The 12,412-nt window shown below is 41.3% G+C and overlaps 1 protein-coding gene and 1 long non-coding RNA gene across 5 annotated transcripts in view; one reads left to right on the top strand and one right to left on the bottom strand.

Moving 5' to 3' along the window:
• The window catches only part of KCNJ2 (potassium inwardly rectifying channel subfamily J member 2), a 259,346-nt gene that overhangs the window by 26,995 nt on the left and 219,939 nt on the right, over positions 1-12,412 (bottom strand). The window lies entirely within an intron of this gene.
• Positions 6,685-11,567, top strand: LOC132218170 (uncharacterized). The gene is made up of 3 exons (XR_009449091.1): positions 6,685-6,789; positions 11,222-11,341; positions 11,440-11,567. It is a non-coding gene; the product is annotated as an uncharacterized LOC132218170 (long non-coding RNA).

Raw genomic sequence — 12,412 nt, 5'->3', positions numbered from 1 at the left:
GCTTAAATTCTTTTCTCAGTGGATCATATTTCCCAGAAAGACAGCCCAGCTTTTTGCCACCCAGAAAGGCAAAGTGAAATGTCAATCTCGAGTCATCTCAAATAAGAGATTATACTTCTCTGCTGAGAAAATAAAAGTCGGTGACTTGACACATTGCCTTCTACTAGCCATTTTGATCAGCAGAAATTATGGTCTATATAGCCTCCCCTTTCTCTGGTCTAAGGAGAATTTCATTAAGAAATATTGAAATATTTTAATTTTTATGATTTTCCAACAAAATATATATAAAATGTTGGGATGTTCTGACCTCCCCAAAAGAGGTTGGTTAGATTCTCCACCTGCCAAGTTACCAGGGAGCGTGTCCTGACCTGGCAGCGCACAGCAGCCTTCCATATTGTTTGATGCCCTCACCGCTAGACACAAGCAATTTCCACATTACCCTCTAAAGTAACTGAAATGGGGACTGTGCATCTGACGTTTTCTATTGACTTTAAGGCCTTTGCATTTTGGACTGAGAGGCAGACATAGAAAGTAGAGCTTAGAAAAGAAAGAAGCACCAAGCATGGGCAGGAAACAGGACAGGCAGCTGCGTCTTTGGTCTCTAAATGAGCATCCTTTCTTCTCCCTGAGAAGCTGGATTTGGAAAGAACTTGAGCCAACCAAAGCGGGGAGAGTGGAGGCAGGTCAACAAGAATCTCGATAGTAACTATACGTACCTACACGGCTACCATGATGGTGAGGCAATACGTGCTCCAGTTTAGCCCAAACCCTAGCGTCCTATCTTCAATTCTTTCTGACCTTACTTCATGACAGACAAAACAAGATGATTTATCTGACTTTGACTGTCCAGGAAATGAAGACCCTCATAAAGACAAAAGTAAAAGAGGTTCTTTGGTTTGATGTCAACAGATGATATGGACAGCCAAGTCCTCAAAAGAGGAAAGTCCGGGTTGGGAGTAGTTTATTAACTTGATCTTCTTTTTTCTTCTTGAGTTTAATTCCCAGAACACCTTCTTGACCATGGCAATGTGCCAGTTCAGCTGTGTTTGCCACCCAGCTTCTTTCCCATTTACCATCCAGTGTTCTATCAGGTCCAATACATAAACTCATTTATCCCCAGTTCTCTTACCTTTCTCAGGAAACTGCCATCAAATACAAATATACTTGTGAGATATTACACATCCCTTTTATTTAGCCTAAGATGTGATAGTCTCATTGAAACATGGGGAAGGTTATTGGACTCATCGAATCCAGTCGTCAGGGAAACCTGTGATAGAGGCTGACAACCATGATGCGTGTTGAGGATTCTGTCTTTATTTTTTCTCTAGCTGAGACTGTATCAATCCACTGAGCCATTTTAAGGATTTGAATTGCTTTGCCAATATTTATTTGAGATGCAACTAGAAGCTACAAGTCGATTATGAAGCTGGGAGGAGAAGATGAGGAACATTTATTGAGCTAAATACATTGGCAGCAACTCAACCCACCAGAGGAAGATAAAAATACGTGAAAATAAACAATTAGTAATGTGTGTCATTTAGCTCACAAATGCAGTGTGTGTTTTCTTGAGCTGAATAGGAAACAGTCTATAACTGCCTATACACATGTCAGCTCAGAAAGGCAATAGAAGTCTTCTAGGGCTAAATGGTGTGGACAGTAAAAATAATTGTGTAGCAGAAAGAGAAATATTTCAAGCATTTTTTTGGTAGAGAGGACCCTGAGGTGTCTCCTAGGCATGGAATCCTAGTCTTCCAAAAATGCTGAGACTGATAGGACATTAGACATTAAAAAATGATAACAGATTTCATTGTTGGTGTGTTCTTATGGTGAACATGGCTATAACATAATAGCAATTTAACGGGAGGCCCCAAAGTTCCATGGAAATCTAACTTCGCTGAAATAAATGGAGAAGGATCCAAAGGTTCAGAGTGCTTGGCTGAGGTGGACTTCATGTCCTCTGGGAAAATAGAAGTCATGATTTCTCTATGTCTGGAATTGGAAATTGCTAAAAAATTACTCGGTAAGAAACAATTTCTACCTTTGCCTGGCAGGTAGCTGTAGTAACCCCAATTATTACACCAGGATGGGGTCTTCATCCAGTTATGCAGGAAGGAAAGAAAAAATAGAGAAACAAGAGCACCAGGCAAGGAGAGAATCTAGATAACTTCGAGTATGATGATGTCATTTTAGATACACTAAAGACACAATACACAAAAGAAATAATTGATAACTTGGACTCTAGAAGATGAGTCACAGAAAAAATATTGGCAAAAGTCACATCTGATACAATATTGTTATCTAAAATATACAAAGACGCCTTAAGATTCAACAATAAAAACCAAAATAGGCAAAAGATCTGAATAACAGACACCTCACCAAAGAAGATATTCAGATGGCATTAAACATATGAGAAGATGTTTTATGTCATATGTTGTTAGGGAAATGCTAATTAAAATAACAAAGACACACCACTGCATGAATGGTCAAAATCTGGCATACTGATAACATCAATGTTCCTGAAGATGTGGAGCAGCATTGCTGGTGGGGAATGCAAAAATGGTTCAGCCACTTTAGAAACAGTTCATTGATTGCTTACAAAATAATCATGCTCTTACTATATGTTCCAGCAGTCATGCACTTGACATTTACCCAAAAGAGCCAAAAACGTATGTGCACACAAAACCCTGCTCATGGGTGTCTACAGCAGCTTTGTTCACAGTTGCCCAAACATAGGATCAACCAAGATGTCCTTGAGTTGGTGAGTCTATTCAGATAAACTATGGTGCACTCAGACAATGAATGTACAATATTATTTAGTGCTAAGAAGAAATGAGCTATGAAGCCATGAAAAGACATGGGGGAAATTTATATGCATATTACAAGTGAAAGAAACCAATCAGAAAAGGCTACGTACAGCATGATTCCAACTATACAACATTCTGGAAGAGGCAAAACTATGGAGAAAGTAAAAAGATCAGTGGTTGTCGGGGGCGAGGGTAAGGTAGGTGCAGAATAGTGGAGCACGAAGGAATTTAGGGCAATGAAAATACTTGGTATGATATTACAGTGATGAATACACGTTATTATGTTTTTGTAAACCACCGAGAGTTAGCCCTAAGCTAAACTGTGCACTTTGGGTGGTTATGATGTCTCAGTGCAGGTACCATTTTGGTAAGTGATATGCGTAGTGGGGTAAGCTATGACCATGTGTGGGCAAGGGGTATATGGGAAATCTCTGTGCCTTCCTCTCAATTTTGTTATGTACCTAAAACTACTCTAAAAAAGAGTATTTTTTTAAAAAAGGAGATAACACATTTTCATCCGCAATTCTTGTTTTAGATCTACAAAAATGAGGTCCCTGGCACAGTATATATTTACAGATACACATGTAAGTTAATGTCCTCACTTTCTGACAGCTTACAAATCAGGTTGAAAAAATGGTCAACAAATTATGTTGTAAGGATTCCGAACTGTAGACTACAGTGTTCTTCCTAGTTGGGTGACATTTTGAAGAAACAAGTGATAAAACTTCTATTTTCAGAGAGTTTCCAAGGAAATAGTTCTGAGATGACTCCTGGGTTGGTTTATGTCAAAACTCACTGTTTTAAACAATTTTTTTCTTTCCTGAGGAGGCAAGTAATAAATATAACTCCAGAAGTTTCCTTTTTTTCTTAATATATCATATTTTTATTGAGCTTTTTAAACTCCCCAAATTGACAAACCAACAATTGTATTTTCCCTATAAACCAGGCAGGTGGAATAATTGGAATAAATATTTTAGCTAGATATTGTAATAAACCTTGCTCTTTGTTCAAGCCAATTATCGGCACTTATGGGTCAAAGTTTTCATAGACATACAGAGCTCTTCCCCATCTGAGTTTTCATCACATAACAACTTTCCTGAGTCCACTATCTTTTCTCCAATCAATTCATGAGGTCTGACATCTAACCTATCAGGTATTCCTTTTTTTCTTTAAATCTTTTATTTTAGAGGACGAGAGGGAGGGAGGGAGAGAGAGAAACACATCAATTTGTTGTTCCACTTATTTATGCATTCACTGGTTGACTCTTGTATGTGCCCTGGTCAGGGATCAAAACCACAACCTTGGTGTATTGGGTTGCCACTCTAACCAACTGAGCTACACTGGCCAGGGCTATCAGGTATTTCACTAAAAGCAATGAAAACGTGCGGATGGTATTTAACCATCATAGATCATTCAGAAATCTTCATCAACTATAATAGCCCATCTCTTTAAATATATTATTTTATTCTGCTTTGCTAGCAGTTGTTGTTACATACACCCACTCTTTCCTGGTAATACCCTTTCCAATGTGAGTGTTTCTAAAATGTGAAATGAAATTGATTTTTTTTTTACAGGAAAGTTTTATTTGGCTTAACAAAATTGATAAAAATGCACGAAAGATGAATTTTTGAAAGAAAATGGCTTTTTTAGTTGGTCTGAATTTTGGGGCCCTGTGGCTTAATAGTTTAAACATTCTTTTCCATGCTTTTTAGATGGCTTTTTCCTAGCATTACATATTTTAAGTACAACCCACGGCATATGTAAACTTTTATATGTAAACTAGAGGCCCTCTCGCAATCTGGGACCCCTCAGATTCTGGTGCACGAATCTGTGCATGCAGGCCAGGCTGAGGGACCCCACCAGTGCATGAGTCTGTGCACTGGGCCTCTAGTGTGCATATAAGATCTTTGGTTAATCTTTTACTGCCCTCCCCCTTCCCTCTGAGATTCATCAGCCTGTTCAATGTTTCCATGCTTGTGCATTGAGCATCTGCCTTCTGGTGGTCAGTGTGTATCATAGCTACTGGTCGGACAGTCGCTTAGGCTTTTATATAGAGAGATTTTTGTATTTTCGATATAACCTTCTATATTATATTGTATATCATATACACAAATATTTTTATTTTTTAAAATGTTTTTATTGATTTCAGAGAGGAAGGGAGAAGGAGCAAGAGAGTAATTGATCAGCTGCCTCCTGCATGCCCCACACTGGTGATCAAGCTGACACCCTGGCATGTGCCCTGACCTAGAATCAAACCATGACCTCCTGGTTCATAGGTCTTTGCTCAACCATTCAGCCACACTGGCTGGGCCAAAAAACATTTTCAAAGAAAAACACAAAAATAGAAATGAACCTCTCTCACAGTTTTTCCTCACACCCCAATAGGTCATTTTCTGTACCTGCAGAGATGAGGCCGCCGATTTGGAGACGCTAATTGAAAGCTTGAATGGTAGAAACAGGCAAACCTGTTGGAGGCCAGGTCCTTCTCTAATAACCGTTTTGATCTCTGACAAATTAGAACGGTCTGTTGAGTGAATTAATTCACTTAAAGGCCATCAACCACGCAGCACTATCCCTAGGAAGTAGAAAGAGCTTAACCAATATTAAGGTAGTAGTTGCGGTTCTTATTATAATATTTGTCTCGAAAGCATATTAGTCTTTTTGTTCGTGTTTCTGCTGGGCGTCAGCCTCACTTGGAGAAAACATTTTTTTTTTTTTTTATGTTAGGAGTCGTCATCCTTGGGAAATGGATACATTTTGAATTTGTGGCCTTACTGCTCCTGCAGTGTCCATCTCGGTGACCTTGATGTTGTTCCCATCACTCTGCCTTGCAGCAGCATTGGGGATTTTACCGTTTGCACTTGCAGATTTGATCATGTGTGTGCGTGTGTTTTTCTGCGGGAGACTTCTGGAGAAGAGAAAAACAGTGTCTATTCTATATACCTTCAATCGCATCCCTTACATGAACTAAAAAAAATAAATGTGTTCATAGTCAAATTTCTTACTCTAAGAGCGTTCCCCAAGATGACAGGATTCTGTTGGCTGGTGGAGAGGTGAGCCATCTAGGAGAACCAAGGCTGTAGGTAAGGGCAAGGCATTCTCATGGTTTTCTTCTCTGTCTCCAACACTTCTGGGTTCTTCTCATCAGGCATGATCAATGCACCCCTCCTTTGTTTACTTATAAATGTAACATTCTTTTATTTTTGTTTAACTAACACCTCCGTCATAGTTTGCAATTTGGTAAGTGCTTTTCCATTTGTGGCTGGAGTTGCATAAAGTCCACTGAATGGCGGCAAGAGAGCTTGAATTCACGCTCTGGGAAGAGAGCGTGTTGGCTTTTCTTCTGCTTGAGCCTCTGAAATGTGTATTCCTTTGTGTTTTCAAATTACCACTTCCTGCTTCAGCCCCCAACCCCTCAGGCACACACACCCACTCAGGGCAGTCAGGTGTAAAATTAGAAAAGGACTAACTAATAGAAGCATGGAAAATGTAAGGCAATATTTCTAAAAATAATTCTTGTCACAGAGGCAGTCCACTTGGAAACCACGGAGAGGGTGTTAAGTCCTCTTCAGACTGGATTTCTCAACGGCTCTTCCCCGGGGCTGCCGTTAGCAGCCGACTGGGGCCTCGCGTTTCTCAATCCCTTCCATGGGTCACTTCACTGTGATTTTATAAGATTGCCCAACACGGGCTGCAGGTTTCCTCTCGCATCCCAGAGAAGCACGTGTCCCCACTACACTTCCTTCGTGGCTGAGCCCTTCCTCTTACTGTCACTGTTTGCTTCTGCCCGCTGTGTGGGGCCGGCCCTCGGCTGGGTTGTGCAATGTGTCAAGTGTCCTTCAGGCTCCCCCAGCTTCCGGCCCTCGTCTGTTGCTGGCCGAGGAGATGTCACGTAGGAGAGGGATTAAGCCTGCTCCCTCCGTCTCCCAAGGATCAAAACTAGGACAGGCTGGGGAGAAGTGGTCGCTAGGAGAAGAGAATTTAGGTGAGGACGAGAAAAACTAGTTTACTAACAAAACCTGCCCAAGAAGAAGAGGACGAACTTGGGGGAGGACCCAGAGCAGCGTCTGGGTGACAACTGGAAGGATGGCTGGGAGGGTTTGTGCTGCCCAGCAGCCTGAAAGGGTGTGCCTCTCTCTAGTCCGGCTGGCTCTGAATTTGGCCCAACTCTTCCCTTTTTCTTATCAAGATTCTGTAGAAACTTTTCCAAAAGGCAGATTCATGGAAAGAAAGAAAGGAAGAAAAAAAGGAAGGAAGGAAGGAAGGAAGGAAGGAAGGAAGGGAGGGAGGGAGGGAGGGAGGGAGGGAGGGAGGGAGGGAGGGAGGAAGGGGAGGGAGGGAGGGAGGGAGGGAGGGAGAGAGAGAGAGAGAGAGAGAAAGAAAGACAAAAAAAAAAAGAAAAAAGAAAAGGAAAAGCTGTGCCACTGATGTATTTTTTAAGTGATCCAAAAGCATGCATTTCAGGTGGTGGGACTCAGACATCAAACGCAAGCATTTGGCTTGTTTCTTGTAAGACACAGTTTTCTGGATGTTGCAGCCCTAGGAGGAGAGCCCTGGTCATAGAGACTATTTCTTCTCTCCTTACAGTCCAGGGACATTCAAGAGTTTGGAAACCATCGTGACTTCTCAAGTAAAAGTTTTTATCAATTAAAGGGCACGATGCATCTCGATATGAAAGGTCAACAAGAAAAAAGGCTTCCCAGCCCTGGCCTCTCTGGGGGCAGCTCCTGTTTCATCCAGGCCCTGAACGCAGGCTACCGGAGGGTAAACCAGCGCGTGCTCCTAGCAGCTGCAATGCAGGGATAACCACAGTTCCCAAGAAGAGCTGCGCTGCAGGGATTCCTGCATCGAGTAGAATTAAAGGAGAAAAGTTTGATATCGCCAGTATCTACCTAGAGTCACAGACTGCTGGAGTCCTTTTCTGTTCTCTTCCATGGTTTTTAAATTTTTAATTAATCGAGTTGCTCATTTTTTTTTTATTTTTGCCCCTGCCAGCTCAAAAACAAAGGGGGCGACGTTTCCTCTGACCTCCCGCATCTTTGCACTGTTCCTTCTGATGATGTTGACAGTTGCGTTGGCCTCCATCACACAACCGTAAGCAGACAAATGAAACAGGACATCTAATAATATTGGACTAAATTCAGTGGTGTTTCTAGGAGAGACAATTCAAAATTGTGGGTGGGGTGGTTAGAGAACTTGGAATATATAGATTTTTTTTTAATTGAGCAATAACATTTATGAATACTTTCCCAGGCCTGGCCAGGTAGCTCAGTTGGTTGGAACATCAGTCCAATGCATTAGGGTTGTGAGTTTGATCTCTGGTCAGGGCACATACGAGAATCAACCAATCAATGCATGAATAGGTAGAACCACAAATCAATTATTTTTTTCCTCTCTTTCTCATACACAGGTCAGTAAATAAAAAATTTAGAACAGAATACTTTTACAATAAAACCATGATTTCCTAATATCTACTACATATATTTTTGAATGCATCAACTGTCATATAAAACTGTCAAATGTTCCTGGTGTGTTAGTTCAAATTTGATGTGCACTTGTTTCATTGTCACCAGATTCTCTAAATATTCTCTCAATATTTATTCATGAACACAATACGTGTTGACGTCGATACTCTTTCCCCTGCTTCCTACTTAATTCGCTTCATGATGGTATCAAGCAGTTTCCTGAATGAAAGAGAGAACCATAAATATTTTATTGAGGCCCAATCATTATGTCAAGTGCTTCCTGATCTTCTCTTTGAACTGGTTATTTTTTGTTTTTCAATGGAACATCATTTGGTCAGAGTGTGTGCAATGAATGACATTTTTGGATGTTGACATGCTATTTGGAATATTTTACACATCAGTTTAATCATGTTTTGTTCCTTTACTTTTTTCTGCAGGTTGCAGTAGAGTACATTACTTCTAATATATTACAACTATTAAGAGAATCCAGTATTAATATTATTTTCACTCTGTATCAACCCTAATGTCTATTGAGTGGACAATTATTTATTGTACAAGTACTGTGTTCAAAGACCTGTCCTAGCTAAAGACTCCTCTCTCCCCTTGCTTGTTGAGGGATAGTGCCTCATTCCAAGAAATTTCAAATTCAGTTTCTAGAAAGAAAAAAAAAGTTCCAATATATTGGAGTCTTGTCAATGAATTGTTCAATAAGTATCATGAATATACTAACTTGAATCTTTTTAAATGTCAATTTGCAATGATTTAAAATGATTCAGAGACAACACATTGCGGACGGATCACGAAAATTCCTGGGTTTCCTGTTCTAAGGCTTTTGGCCAATCACGAGAATTCTTTAAAAAGATATTAGCTTGTAAGAATATGTAATAACATCAAAATGCAATGAGTATTTAATTTTAAAGTGTGCTTTTAACATTTACATAAAACGTTTTTTGTACTCGTTCAATAGAAACTTATCTGGATAAAGTTAGCAATAAAACTACTGGTCCACAGTGTGTCAAAATGCAAATACTAAATACTAGTTCAGCATGTGTCCAGAATTAATGCCACCCATTAGATGCCAACATGAAAGTCCAAGCAGCCAAATTAGATTAAAAATACTTGTCAAATATTCCTAATAACAGAGTTGGGAACTCGATGTGGATGAGTGATGTTCTGTTTAGCAGGAAACTGGGCTTTTTATTGTTCAAAAGCAAAGCTTAAGTCCTTAAGTCCCCAGGAGTTGGAAATGTCAGTCCCAAGGCAGAGTTGAAAGTCACAGATCCGAGCTGCCATCCACAAAGCTCCCGGGCCCCGCGGAGCAATGCCAGAGGCTCTTCAAATAACACGTGTCAAATCCTGCTTTCCCACCACTGGCGAGGGTTTACAAAAAATAATCCCACCTCGGGGGTGCCTGCCCACCAGTGATCTCTGCTTGCTCTTCCAGATCCCTTCTCTGCCCGATTTCCGCCCGAGGGTTTAACTCTCGGCACTGCCAGGCCTCTCAGATCTGTCCCTCTGGCTCCTGCCCGTGCTCTCAGGGTGAAATCGCCCTTTGCCACTTCCCTGCTGGGCTGGCCCCGCTCCCACATGCCGCACTCTGCCTGGGCTCTGTGACACGGCTTTCTCCTCTCTCCTCTCCAGGTGTGGAGTGTTTACAGCTGCCCTTCCTACTGCTGCGAGCCCCTCATCTGGGCACTGGGCCATCCCTGTTAATCCTTCCTTTACATCAGCAAATACCTCCTCCGTTGAGTTCTCGTCAATTAATCCTTTGAGTTAATTGAGTGTGTTTTATCTGTTCCCTCCCAGCACCCTGCCTGCTGTGCTTGGTCTGGTTTCTCATTGCCATCACTACACTCTACTGAGCACCTTCTCATCTGTAGCGTGTAACCACCATTTCAACTGAAAATAATAATAGGTTACTATACGTGAATGCTTAGTATATGTTTTTTAAAAATTTGCCAGGTATTTTATCCGCATTATTCCAATGATAGACTCCAAGCAATCCTTTGAGGCAGTTACAATTATTATTTCTATTTTACAGATAAAGTCACTTGTGAAATCTCTCAGCCAGTCAATTGTGAAGCCAGCTTCAATCCAAGAATATTAACTATGGAAATGCTGCTTTTACCTCCTTGAACCTCTTTCTCTAGGCAGCTGCCTAAATGGCTAGTGTGAGTGACAAAAGTTTTAAAATAAAAACTTAAACCATCTGGATCTCGATATCCCCTTTACCTTATCTTAGGATTAGATTCCTACCTTGAAGGTCCATATGTCCATAACTATAATAGTACATCCACAATGATGACACTGGAAGATAAAGCCCCAGTAGACCATGCATGAGATGTGTTAGCCATAGGTACCCGGTAACTGGGAAGCACGGAGTGACTGGAGTGTGAAGATGTGTACTATTGGATAGAGCGGGTGCCATAGAAAATCAGTATTTCTCACATTAGCACTGACAGCAACAGGAACATGCAGACGCGGGAACTGTAGTTACAGCCCCCACATTGTTGTTGGGGCAGAGTGGTTAAGGGAGGACAGGCCAGGAGGTTCCACCAATAGCTATTCAGGGGTTGACAGCTTGTTCTGAAGATGCCCATCACCTGCTTCACATAGATGCCTGCTACCTGCTTCACACGCTTGGCTAGCGAGGCCGTCCTTTCCAATGCAAGTTTCCAATCTGTTTTCCCAAATGCTACTCACGACAGAATTTGCAAGTTCAACAAAACGCCGAAGCACTACCTTCCCTAAAGCAGTGGTCCTGTGAGATCTGAATGATCATCACCAACAATAACTTTCGGCCTAAGCGTTTTAGATGGGTATCATTTTTTAGGGGTGCCTTACAAGTCTCTATTTTTAATGGAAACTTTTCTTATTTGTTCTGTTCTGTCAATTTTCAGGCCCCTTTCTACTTGTTTCCCTTCCCTAGTTCACTGCTCTCACCTCTTTCAGATCTTCCTCCTCTCAGCTTCATCTGATAGTAGTGGCAGGAAGCAGGGCTCCTGGCAGCTGGACTGGGCACTGTGGCAAGAATCATCGGGCAGAGAGCACCTGGCGGTTGTGTGTTCTGAGGTGAGTAATGCTGATACCCCGTTTTGTGCTCCCAGCCTTTCATGCTCCCCTTTCCTATCAGAAAACAATGTTTCTCATTCAATTTTAAATGTCAACAGGTTGGAATGGAGTCAGACAAAAGCAGAGCTGCACAATTGTCTGGTTCTAACTACGCTTTGGCGATGCCTTTGTTCTTCATGAAGACGGGTGTACATAGAGTTTGGGGGGAAACTGTCCTAAAACCATTTTCATCGCCGGTAACCAGGTGCCACACCCCCAAATAGCACTTCTGTTTAAAATAAATGTTAGCATAATATATTTAACATGTTTTGTCCTACTTTTATGATTGGAACAAAAAGCCAATTGCTGTCAAGGTAGTCAGAAAACAGTGTGGCACCTGCTCTGACCAGGTAAGCCAGCTTTTCAGTCGCCTGAAAAGAGAATCGCCGGCGATCATCTTCAAGACATGATGTCAAAAGTGTTCAGATGAACAGAAATCTCAGGGTTCCTAGTGTTGAGGAGAGGGGAGTGGGAGTGTAGACAAGGACGAGAACGGGGAGTCCCAAGGAGACAATCTTAACCTTTACCAGCACCTTTTACCTTTGTGCTTTGGCAAAGGTGTCACTCAAGGTGGATGGTCCAAAGATATGCTCTTTGGATTTTAATAGATGTTTCTATTACTGGGTTTTATAAAATATTTAAATAATAGTAAACTATGATCCCATTATGTTAAGGTTGCAATAAATAATCACCAAAGATAATGCCTATAACATTAAAGTTTTACTTTAGAGGAAATGTCATGAGATGTTAGCCTATAACAAAAGCAAACTCATGGTTGTATACACAAGGCAGAAATTCTGGAGTCCTAGTCCTACCCTCAGCATTAGATACACATAGCCACAGAATTTTAAGCCAAAAGCAAACTGACTCTATTAAGGGATTATCCTATCTAATAAAGAGGGAATATGCTAATTGACTGTCACATCCTCACAAGATGGTGACACCCAGTCCCCTCAGCCCTGCAGAGGAAGGCAGTTGGAGATGATTGGGGCAGTTGGGGATGATCATGCTGGCAGGGGAGCAGTTAGGTGT

Source organism: Myotis daubentonii, chromosome 16, assembly GCF_963259705.1.
Source record: "Myotis daubentonii chromosome 16, mMyoDau2.1, whole genome shotgun sequence".
Classification (NCBI taxonomy): Eukaryota; Metazoa; Chordata; class Mammalia; order Chiroptera; family Vespertilionidae; genus Myotis; species Myotis daubentonii.
This window is presented reverse-complemented; position numbering and strand designations above follow the sequence as displayed.